This window comes from Nomascus leucogenys, chromosome 5 (assembly GCF_006542625.1).
Source record: "Nomascus leucogenys isolate Asia chromosome 5, Asia_NLE_v1, whole genome shotgun sequence".
NCBI classification, from domain to species: domain Eukaryota; kingdom Metazoa; phylum Chordata; class Mammalia; order Primates; family Hylobatidae; genus Nomascus; species Nomascus leucogenys.
This window is the reverse complement of record NC_044385.1, coordinates 64378502-64391152: the sequence shown is the minus strand read 5'-3', so window position 1 is coordinate 64391152 and position 12651 is coordinate 64378502. Positions and strand designations below refer to the sequence as shown.

The 12651-nt window shown below is 40.0% G+C and overlaps 1 pseudogene; it reads right to left on the bottom strand.

The window, feature by feature from the left end:
• Window positions 1-2160, bottom strand: part of LOC100599100 — a 45752-nt pseudogene extending 43592 nt beyond the window's left edge.
• Window positions 2161-12651: the final 10491 nt, after the last annotated feature.

The window sequence follows — 12651 nt, the reverse complement described above, 5'->3', positions numbered from 1 at the left end:
CCTCCCTCCATTTACCCCAGGATTCAGTAGAAAAACACTGACATGGTTAATAAGTGACAATTTATTATTCTCAAACCCAAATCTGACTAACTGCAAGTCCTTGCTCTTAACATAGTATTCTCTTTTAAAAGTTATAATTAAACAATACAAAATAAATTTCTATCAATAAAAAATATTATTTCAGAAAAGCTTTGAGTGGGTGTTTATTCTAATCTGGTCAACATTCTCATCAAGCTACATGCCACGTAACCCATAACCATTTGTAAGGTAAGCTAAAATGGAACAGAAACAGAACAGTCGATGGCTAGAAATGTCATTTTTGCTTTCTTCATTAGATACATTTATGAAAAAGAACAACACAAATGATTACATCTATATTAGACTCATGCAAAAGACCTCCTAATTCTAAGTAATCCAACTACCCAATTTTATTCTGTGGGGTTAAAAACCTCTTTTGGTATTTGATTATTGAAGAACTTTTAAAACTCTGAATGTGTTAGTTTCAGTAAGAGGGTATAATATATTTAAAAAATCATTCATTAAATATAGTGACTATCTACTCTGTGGTGGGCACTATACTAGGTACTTACAATATATTAGTAAGAATTTCATTGTCCCTGCCTTTATGAAGCTGATGTGATACAGCACTGCTTCTCAAACTTTAATTATGCATAGAATTTTTTTTTTCTTTGAGGCAGGGTCTCACTCTGTCGAATAGGCTGGAGTGCAGTGGTGTGATCTCGGCTCACTGCAGCCTTGACCTCCCCAGGCTCAGGTGATCCTCCCACCTCAGCCTCCTGAGTAACTGGGACTAATTTTTTGTAGAGACAGGGTTTCACCATGTTGCCCAGGCTGGTCTCAAACTCCTAGGCTCAAGAGATCCACCCACCTCCCAAAGTGTTGGGATTACAAGGCAAGAGCCACCATACCTGGCCCATAGAAATTATCTATGCTCCTTGCTAAAAACACAGATTATTTCCCACCAAAGAATTCTAATTCAGCAGTTTTGTCCAGGAGACACTTGAAAATTTGCATTTCTAACGAACTCCCAGGCGATGCTAATGCTGCTGGTCAGAGGAACACATTACAGTAGCTATGTAGTTACTTAATCCTGGCCTGGCGCGGTGGCTCACGCCTGTAATCCCAGCACTGAGGGAGGCCGAGGCGGGGAGATCACGAGGTCAGGAGATCGAGACCATCTTGGCTAACACAATGAAACCCTGTCTCTACAAAAAGTACAAAAAATTAGCCAGGTGTGGTGATGCACGCCTGCAGTCTCAGCTACTCGGAAGGCTGAGGCAGGAGAATCACTTAAACCCTGGAGGCGGAGGTTGCAGTGAGCCGAGATCGCACCACTGCACTCCAGACTAGGCAAAAGAGTGAGACTCTGTCTCAAAAAAAAAAAAAAAAAAAAAAAAACCTGTGTTTCCTTTCAGTCTTTATTACTGATGTAGAATCAAAATGAGACATAGGTTTCATTTTTCAAAAATGGCCTTATGGCCAGGCACGGTGGCTTACGCCTGTAATCCCAACACTTCAGGAGGCAGAGGCGGGTGATCACTTGAGGTCAGGAGCTTGAGACCAGCCTGGCCAACATGGTGAAACCCCGTCTCTACTAAAAAAACACAAAAAAAATTAGCCAGGCGTGCTGGCGGGTGCCTGTAATCCCAGCTGCTCAGGAGGCTGAGGCAGAATAATCAATTGAACTTGGGAGGTGGGGGCTGCAGTGAGCCGAGATTGTGCCACTGCACTTCAGCCTGGGCGACAGAGTGAGACTCTTATCGGAGTGAGACTCAAGAAAAAAAAAACACATAAGAATTTAGGCCGGTGCGCGGTGGCTCACGCCTGTAATCCCAGCACTTTGGGAAGCCAAGGTGAGAGGATCACTTGAGGCCAGGGGTTCGAGACCAGCCTGGCCAACATGGTGAAACCCCAACTCTATTAAAAATGCAAAAATTAGCCTGGCGTGGTGGCGAGTGCCTATAATCCCAGCTACTCGAGGGGCTGAGACAGGAGAATCGCTTGAACCCAGGAAGTGGAGGCTGCAGTGAGCTGAGATCTCACCATTGCACTACAGCCTGAGCAACAGAGTGAGACCTGGTCTCAAAAAAAAAAGATACAAGTGCGCTTTTACCTGTCCTTCATGAAATGGGGAACCATGACCCCAGAAGAGATGTGGGGTTCCCAAACTTGGAAGGGCATGAGAATAAATCTGGTGGGAAATGTTGGCTAATAGCACACATGGGAACCACTAGCCTAAAATTCCATAAAGGCATTCCCAAGTTTACATCAACAATTTCCTGTCCTCTCAAAAAATAATCAAGGTGGGGAGGTGAGCTTTTGTGATGCTAAAACACAGCTTACATTGAGCAGATCTTCCTGAGATCCACTAACACTAATAGAAACTTTGTGACTGAATGCTCTACACAGTACACTTGGGGATGCTTACTTTATTTTACTTGTATATAAACTTCTAAAAAAAATTGAAGCGTAACTTCATCAAAAGACAAAATTACAGCAAATTTAGTTTAATTGGCTTTAATTTTTGATTCTAGAATAGGGCAACATCTCATTCGGTAAAATAAAATGAGTGTTCTAGTGAGTTGAGCAGAGGGGTTTGGCTTTATAGGCACAAAAGAGTTGAAGAAAATAGAAACAGGGAACAAAAATCAGATTGGTCATTTCGAAGTTACCTTCCTTATAGGGTTAAAACAGAGGGGATTTACTTATCGTTGTGTTGTCTCAGGTAAACTAGACCCCCTCTGATTGGTGCTGTGAATCTCCTGCCTTTGGAAAACTGCACCCCATTTCAAAGTTCAGTTTGATTACTTGGCATTCAGCACAAGCGACTATTCTTCTTTGGTCTGGTGTGCTGCGGGCTAGTACAGGAAGCTTGTCCAAGACTACGGCCTCCTATAAACTTTAACAACTTCAATACAGAAAAGTACATGAATTATAAATATGTTGATGAAAATGTATTTTTGTTATTTTTGAGATGGAGTCTTTCTCTGTCACCCAGGCTGGAGTGCAATGGTGCAATCTCAGCTCACTGCAACCTCCACCTCCCAAGTTCAAGCGATTCTCCTGCCCTAGCCTCCCAAGTAGCTGGGAGGCATGTGCCACCACGCCTGGCTAATTTTTACATTTTTAGTAGAGACATGGTTTCACCATGTTGGCCAGGCTGGTCGGAACTCCTGACCTCAGGTGATCCTCCCAAAGTGCAGGGATTACAGGCATGAGCCACCGCACCTAACCAAAAATGTGTTTAAGGAATGATCACAGAGTTAATTCACCCATATAAACCGCCACGTGGATCGATACACATAATATTAGCAATAGGGCACACGTTTCTTGATATCACTTGATACCCAGTGGAAAATCCATTCTTGAGTACACTAAGCAGTCCATCTGGATCACATTTAATAGTTACTTCATCTTTTTTCAATTTCTTATAATATCCTTCTAATGGGTATTTAAAAACCCTAAAAACTCCTAGTATATTTGAAGTCAGGTAGTGTGATGCTTCCAGCTTTGTTCTTTTGGTTTAGGATTGACTTGGCGATGCGGGCTCTTTTTTGGTTCCATATGAAGTTTAAAGTAGTTTTTTCCAATTCTGTGAAGAAAGTCATTTGGTAGCTTGATGGGGATGGCATTGAATCTATAAATTACCTTGGGCAGTATGGCCATTTTCACGATATCAATTCTTCCTACCCATGAGCATGGAATGTTCTTCCATTTGTTTGTATCCTCTTTTATTTCATTGAGCAGTGGTTTGTAGTTCTCCTTGAAGAGGTCCTTCACGTCCCTTGTAAGTTGGATTCCTAAGTATTTTATTTTCTTTGAAGCAATTGTGAATGGGACTTCACTCATGATTTGACTCTCTGTTTGTCTGTTACTGGTGTATAAGAATGCTTGTGATTTTTGCACATTGATTTTGTATCCTGAGACTTTGCAGAAGTTGCCTATCAGCTTAAGGAGATTTTGGGCTGAGACGATGGGGTTTTCTAGATATACGATCACGTCATCTGCAAACAGGGACAATCGGACTTCCCCTTTTCCTGATTGAATACCCTTTATTTCCTTCTCCTGCCTGATTGCCCTGGCCAGAACTTCCAACACTATGTTGAATAGGAGTGGTGAGAGAGGGCATCCCTGTCTTGTGCCAGTTTTCAAAGGGAATGCTTCCAGTTTTTGCCCATTCAGTATGATGTTGGCTGTGGGTCTGTCATAGATAGCTCTTATTATTTTGAGATACGTCCCATCAATACCTAATTTATTGACAGTTTTTAACATGAAGGGTTGCTGAATTTTGTTAAAGGCATTTTCTGCATCTATTGAGATAATCATATGGTTTTTGTAGTTTGTTCTGTTTATATGCCGGATTACGTTTATTGATTTGCGTATGTTGAACCAGCCTTGCATCCCAGGGATGAAGCCCACTTGATCACGGTGGATAAGCTTTTTGATGTGCTGCTGGATTCAGTTTGCCAGTATTTTATTGAGGATTTTTGCATCGATGTTCATCGGAGATATTGGTCTAAAATTCTCTTTTTTTGTTGTGTCTCTGCCAGGCTTTGGTATCAGGATGATGTTGGCCTCATAAAATGAGTTAGGGAGGATTCCCTTTTTTTCTATTGATTGGAATAATTTCAGAAGAATGGTACCAGCTCCTCCTTGTACCTCTGGTAGAATTCGACTGTGAATCCATCTGGTCCTGGACTTTTTTTGGTTGGTAAGCTATTAATTATTGCCTCAATTTCAGAGCCTGTTACTGGTCTATTCAGAGATTCAACTTCTTCCCGGTTTAGTCTTGGGAGGGTGTATGTGTCGAGGAATTTATCCATTTCTTCTAGATTTTCTAGTTTATTTGCATAGAGGTGTTTATAGTATTCTCTGATGGTAGTTTGTATTTCTGTGGGATCGGTGGTGATATCCCCTTTATCATTTTTTATTGCATCTATTTGATGCTACCTGACTTCAAACCATACTACAAGGCTACAGTAACCAAAACAGCATGGTACTGGTACCAAAACAGAGATATAGACCAATGAAACAGAACGGAGCCTCAGAAATAATGCCACATATCTACAACCATCTGATCTTTGACAAACCTGACAAAAACAAGAAATGGGGAAAGGATTCCCTATTTAATAAATGGTGCTGGGAAAACTGGCTAGCCATAGGTAGAAAGCTGAAACTGGATCTCTTCCTTACACCTTATACAAAAATTAATTCAAGATGGATTAAAGACTTAAATGTTAGACCTAAAACCATAAAAACCCTAGAAGAAAACCTAGGCAATACCATTCAGGACATAGGCATGGGCAAGGACTTCATATCTAAAACACCAAAAGCAATGGCAACAAAAGCCAAAATTGACAAATGGGATCTAATGAAACTAAAGAGCTTCTGCACAGCAAAAGAAACTACCATCAGAGTGAACAGGAAACCTACTGAATGGGAGAAAATTTTTGCAACCTACTCATCTGACAAAGGGCTAATATCCAGAATCTACAAAGAACTCAAACAAATTTACAAGAAAAAAAAACAAACAACCCCATCAACAAGTGGGCAAAGGATATGAACAGACACTTCTCAAAAGAAGACATTTATGCAGCCAAAAGACACATGAAAAAATGCTCATCATCACTGGCCATCAGAGAAATGCAAATCAAAACCACAATGAGATACCATCTCACACCAGATAGAATGGCAATCATTAAAAAGTCAGGAAACAACAGGTGCTGGAGAGGATGTGGAGAAATTGGAACACTTTTACACTGTAGGTGGGACTGTAAACTAGTTCAACCATTGTGGAAGTCAGTATGGCAATTCCTCAGGGATCTAGAACTAGAAATACATTTGACCCAGCCATCCCATTACTGGGTATATACCCAAAGGATTATAAATCACACTGCTATAAAGACACATGCACACGTATGTTTATTGCGGCACTATTCACAACAGCAAAGACTTGGAACCAACTGAAATGTCCAACAATGATAGACTGGATTAAGAAAATGTGGCACATATACACTATGGAATACTATGCAGCCACAAAAAAGGATGAGTTCATGTCCTTTGTAGGGACATGGATGAAGCTGGAAACCATCATTCTCAGCAAACTATCGCAAGGACAAAAAACCAAACACCGCATGTTCTCACTCATAGGTGGGAATTGAACAATGAGAACTCATGGACACAGGAAGGGGAACATCGCACACTGGGGCCTGTTGTGGGGTTGGGGGAGGGGGGAGGGATAGCATTAGGAAATATACCTAATGTTAAATGACGAGTTAATGGGTGCAGCACACCAACATGGCACATGTATACATATGTAACAAACCTGCATGTTGTGCACATGTACCCTAAAACTTAAAGTATAATAAAAAAACAGAAAAAATAAAAATAAAAACCCTAAAAACTCTTGACAAAGGAGATGGAAACTTCCTTCTCAATTTCACACTTTCTCTATGGGAAGATCTTGTCCCAGTTACCCTGTTCTTAATCTACTCTAAGGTAGTGCAGACACAGTAAATTACCTCCCTGCTGCATGAGGGCAGATAGGCTGTGACTATGTGAAAGTGCCCGACCGAGGGTCACAAGCAGGAATTGAAATTTAGCCTTCTCTACCATTTGGTTGCTTCAGCTATCACTTTCTTATAAAAGAGGCTTCGTTTGACTACTGTGGTTAATGTAGTCTCATCCAGTTGCACTCTGGCAGGGATTGCTGTTGTCCACCTATAGCCATTCTCTTCTTCGGGAATTTTAGCTGAACACATGGCCACAGAGATAGAGACTACATTGCCCAGCTTCCCTTGCAGATAGATGTGTCATGGACTAGAAGTTCTAATCAATAGAATGTGAACAGAAGTGATGCGCCCTTAAAAAAATGGGCACATATTCCCCACAACCTTTTTCTCCTTTCTCCTAGTTGGAATACAGGCAAGATGATAGGAATTGAAGCAACTAGACAACAGAAAAATGAAAGGTTGTAGAGATGTGGGTGACAGAGGCATTCTACATGTGTATTTCACCACCTCCTTCAGACAGTTAAGGAGAAAAGAGGAGGAACCCACTTCCATCTTGTTTAAATGTATTTTCCAGTCTCTTTGTTACAAGTAGCCTAGGCTGTACCTTAACTAAGGTACCCTCGATGTCAAAACATTGTTTCATTTTCTACAGAGTATTTATCAATGATCTGAAATTATCTCATATATTTATGTGCTAAAATGCTTGTCTATCTTGCCGTGACAGAATATGTGCTTCACGAAGGCATGGACTTTGTCTTATCAGCTGCTGCAAGCTTAGTTTTTAGAACTGTACCTGGAATTAAAAATAGGTGCTCAAAAAATATTTGGTGAATAAATTAACTGTTTCCAAGTAAAAAGGAAGAGACAGGTGCAGAGGGATCTTAAATAATTTGCCCAACTTCATACAGCTAATAAGTGGCAAAGCCACATTCTAACTCAGGACCATCTGATATTCTTGTTCATTCTGGAATAGCTGAGGGTCTCTTACTTTAGTCATGTGTAAAAGTCACACGGGGGTGTTTGTTAACACACATTACTGAGTAGTAGCTTAGACACACTGACTCAGAAGATCTCAATCTGAGAATCCAACAAGGACCCCAGGTGATTCTGCAGGTGTTCCTCTGACAGAGCTTTGAGAAACATTGCCATGGCCCTATGGCTTATTTAGCTTATTCAAAACTCTGCAGGCCCTTAGAATACACATAAAGAAGTTGATATAATTGGTACAGTACTAAAGGTAAAAATCTGAAACAATATGGATGGATCTCAAAGGCATTATGCTAAGTGAAAGAAGCCAGACACAAGATGACCAATCCTGTATGATTCCATTTACATGACATTGCGAAGACAAAGCTATAGGGACACAAATCTGATCCCTGGTTACCAGGAAAAAGAGACAGAAGGAAGGAATTGATGACAGAGGGGCAGGAGGACCCTTTTGGGGGCTATTGAAACACTCTATTAAGAGATTGCTAAGACTCTGGTGGGCTTATACGACCTTTCACATTTGTCAAATCTCATAAATCTGTACACCTATAGAGTGTGAATTTTACTACATATAAATTATACCTCAATAAACGTGACTTTTAGGCGGAGCACGGTGGCTCATGCCTGTAATCCCAGTACTTTGGGAGGCCAAGGCAGGAAGATCGCTTGAGCCCAGGAGTTTGAGACCAGCCTGGGCAATGTAGGGAGACCCTGTCTCTACAAAAAAAAAAACCATAAAAAAATTAGCCAGGTATGGTGCACCTGTAGTCCCAGCTACTTGGGAGGCTGAGGTGGGAGGATTGCTTGAGCCCAGAAGGTGGAGGCTACAGTGAGCAGTGATTGAGCCACTGCACTCCAACCTGTCTCTAAATAAATAAATAAATTTAGAGAAACCCTGTCTCTAAATAAATAAATAAGACTTTAATAAAAAAGAATTAATAGGATAGTTCTAGTTAGCCATAAATTAAACCATAAAGAGAATTTCAATAAATTCCCCACAAATTTCAAAAGTCTGTGCTTTGAAAAACTAATATAACTTGTGTAATTTTTTTTCCAGAGCAGTCATTTATGAGAGTGATAAAAATAAAGCCAGAAAGTAGAAGATGTTTTTCCTCTTCTAACTTTCTATTATGGTATTTGATTCACCAGTCATTTTCTTCCCAGGGCCCCCTGGAAATGCACTTTTTAGAAACAAGGCACGTTTAGCAAGAAATAGAAAATCAACTGAAATTGCTCCTGATATAGATCGGTGACTTTGTCCTAGGTATCTCATAAAATTCTATACTAATTAACTCAAAAAGCCTTACAAGAAAATGAAGAAACAAAATCATCCTATATTCCAGTTATCCATTGCTGCAAAACAAACCATCCTAACACTTAGTATCTTAAAACAATAGTTTATTATCTGTCCTGATTCTGTGGTGGACAGGGCTCAGTTAGGTGGTCCCTACTTTGATCTCTCTTATGGTTGCCATCAGATAAGACTGAATGTCCAGGATGGTTTCTTCACCCACACATCTGATGCCTCAGCTGGAATAGCTGGAAGAACAGGGGCTGACTGGGCCTCTCTCTACACCTTTGCCCTATGACCTTTGTACCTGGCTAGGTTGGGCTTCCTCAAAACATGGCATCTCAGCATATTTGGACTTCTTACAGAGCAGCTGCCTTGCCTTAAAGTGAGCATTCACACCAGGTTAAAGCTGCACAGAATGGAAAGTCACATAGCATCACTTTCATCATATCCTACTGGTGCAGAATGAGTCACAGGGCCAGTCCAGATTCAAAGGGAAGGAACTACATTCCCTTTCTGGTACCAGTAGCAGTGGCTCACTGGGGGACCATTTTCAGAGACTTGCTACCACATCCTAGGAAACTTTTAATTAATTCCATTCATTTCATCAGTGTATTCTTTTTTAAAAATTTATTTGTAAATTTTTTTGTGGGTACATAGTAGTTGTATATATTTATGGAGTACATGACATGTTTTGATATAGGCATGCAATGCATATTAATCACATCGTGGAGAATGGAGTACCCAAGAATTTATCCTTTGAATTACAAACAATCCAATTACATTCTTTAAGGTATTTAAAAATATACAATTAAGTTATTGACTATAGTCACTCTATTGTGCTGTTAAATAGTAGGTCTTATTCATTCTATTTTTTTACCCACTAACCATCCCCACCTCCCCCCACCAACTCCCCACCACCCTTCTCACCCTTCTAACCATTCTTCTACTCTCTATGACCATGAGTTCAATCGTTTTGAGTTTTAGATCCCACCAATAAGTTAGAACATGAGATGTCTGTCTTTCTGTTCTGAGCTTATTTCATTTAGCATAATGACCTCCAGTTCCATCTATATTGTTGCACAGACTGGAACTCATTCTTTTTTATGGCTGAATAGTACTCCATTGTCTATATATACCACATTGTATTTATCCATTCATTTGTTGATGGGCATTTAGGTTGTTTCCAAATCTTAGCTATAGTAAACAGTGCTGCAACAAACACAGGAGTGTGGATAACTCTTCTATAGTCTGATTTCCTGTCTTTTGGGTATATACCCAGCAGTGGGATTGTTGGATGATAAAGTAGCTCAATTTTTAGTTTTTTGAGGAACCTCCAAACTGTTCTCCATAGTGGCTGTATTAATTTACATTCCCACCAACAGTGTACAAGGGTTTCCTTTTCTCCACCTCCTCACCAGCATCTGTTATTACCTGTCTTCTGGATATAAGCCATTTTAACTGGGGTGAAATGATATCTCATTGTAGTTTTGATTTGCATGTATCTGATGATCTATGATGTTGAGCACCTCTTCATAGGTCTGTTTGCCACTTGTTTTCTTTTGAGAAATGCCGATTCAAATCTTTTTGTCATTTTTTGATCAGATTATTAGATTTTTTTGCTATAGAGTTGTTTGAGCTCCTTATATATTCTGGTTATTAATCCCTTGTCAGATGGGTAGTTTGCAGATACTTTCTCACATTCTGTGGGTTGTCTTTTCACTTTGTTGATTGTATCCTTGACTGTGCAGAAGCTTATTAACTTGATGTGATCCCATTTGTCCATTTTTGCTTTGGTTGCCTGTGCTTGTGGAATATTGCTCAAGAAATTTTTGCCCAGACCAATGTCTTAGAGATTTTTCTCAATGTTTTCTTGTAGCAGTTTTATAGTTTGAGTTCTTAAGTCTTTCATCCATTTTGATTTGATTTTTGTATATGGGGAGAGATAGTGGTCTAGTTTTATTCTTTTGCATATGGATATCCAGTTTTCCCAGCACCATTTATTGAAGAGACTGTCTTTTCCCCAATGTATGTCTGGGCACCTTCATTGAAAGTGAGTTCACTGTGGTGTGTGAATTTGTTTCTGGGTTCTCTATTCTGTTTCATTGGTCTATGTGTCTGTTTTTATGCGAGTACCATGCTGTTTTGGCTACTATAGCTCTCTAGTATAATTTGATTATACTAGAGATTGGAGGAATCACATTATAGTATTATAATTTGTTCCAATTTTGTTCTTTTTGCTTAGGATCGCTTTGACTACTCTGGGTCTTTTGTGGTTCCATGTAAATAGTAGGATTTTTTTTTTCTATTTCTGTGAAGAATGTCATTGGTATTTTGATAGGGATTGCATTGAATCTGTAGATTGCTTTGGATAGAATGGACATTTTAACAATATCAATTCTTCCACTCCATGAACATGGAATGTCTTTCCATTTTTTGGTGTCCTCTTCAATTTCCTTCATCGATCTTTTATGACTTTCATTATAGAGACCTTTCACATATTTGGTTAATTCCTGGGTATTTAATTTTATGTGTGGCTATTGTAAACAGGATTACTTTTTAAATTTCTTTTTCATGTTGTTCACTATTGACATACATAAATGCTACTGATTTTTTGTATGTTAATTTTGAATCCTGCAACTTTACTGAATTTGTTTATCAGTTCTATTACTTTTCTTGTGGATTCTTTAGGTTTTTCCTCATCAGTCAATTCTGATGGCTTCTTTTTTTGGTTTAATTTCCAACCATCTTGATGATCTTTTAACAACTTTGTATTTTGCTTCATATACAGTTTTGTAAAGAACTGCCAAACACATTTAATTTGATCATAATAACAATCAAGGTAGGCAGGGCAAGAATTTTTTTTTTTTTTTTGAGACAGAGTCTCACTCTGTCGCCCAGGCTGGAATGCAGTGATGCCATCTCGGCTCACTGCAAGCTCCACCTCCAAGGTTCAAGCGATTCTTATGCCTCAGCCTCCCAAGTAGCTGGGATTACAGGCATGTGCCACCACACCCGGCTACTTTCTGTTTTGTTTTGTTTGTTTGGTTTGTTTTTTGGAGACGGAGTCTTGCTCTGGAGTGCAGTGGCGCGATCTCTGCTCACTGCAAGCTCTGCCTCCTGGGTTCACACCATTCTCCTGCCTCAGCCTCTCGAGTATCTGGGACTACAGGTGCCCGCCACCACACCTGGCTAATTTTTTGTGTTTTTGTAGTAGAAACTGGTTTCACCATGTTGGTTAGGCTGGTCTCGAACTCCTGACCTCAAGTGATCTGCCCACCTCAGCCTCCCAAAGTGCTGGGTTTACAGGCATGAGTCACTGCGTCCAGCCTCCTTAACTCTTTAATACATGGAGACAGTTCTCAGGTAAAGAGGCAAGGCAGGGGGCTGCTACAATTTGTGGACTAAGCAATCTGAAGGGTGCCACATGTCATAATAGACTGCTCACAAAACATTCATCACTAGAAAAAGAAAATTCTAATATATGTTCTTAAATGACTTGAAATTTTCTCCCAAGAAAGAAAAAGCAAGAGAATAAAGCAATCACACTAAGCCTCCAGTGCTCAGGTGTTGAGTAGACACAGCAGAACATTGCCGTGCTGCAGGAGAGGTGCAACCAGGCAGCCAGGCTCTGCCTTTCTCTGTGGGACTTTGAGCAAGTTTTCGCACCCTCTCTGTGTCTCAGTTGCCTTATCAGTGGAAAAGGGAATAATTTCAGCACCTACCTTGCAGGGTTGCTCTGAGGATTAAATGGGTTAAAATATGGAATAGTGCTTATAGCAGTGTCTAGCACAGAGTATGCACTATATAAGTGTTTGCAGCTGTTATAGTCAAAATGGA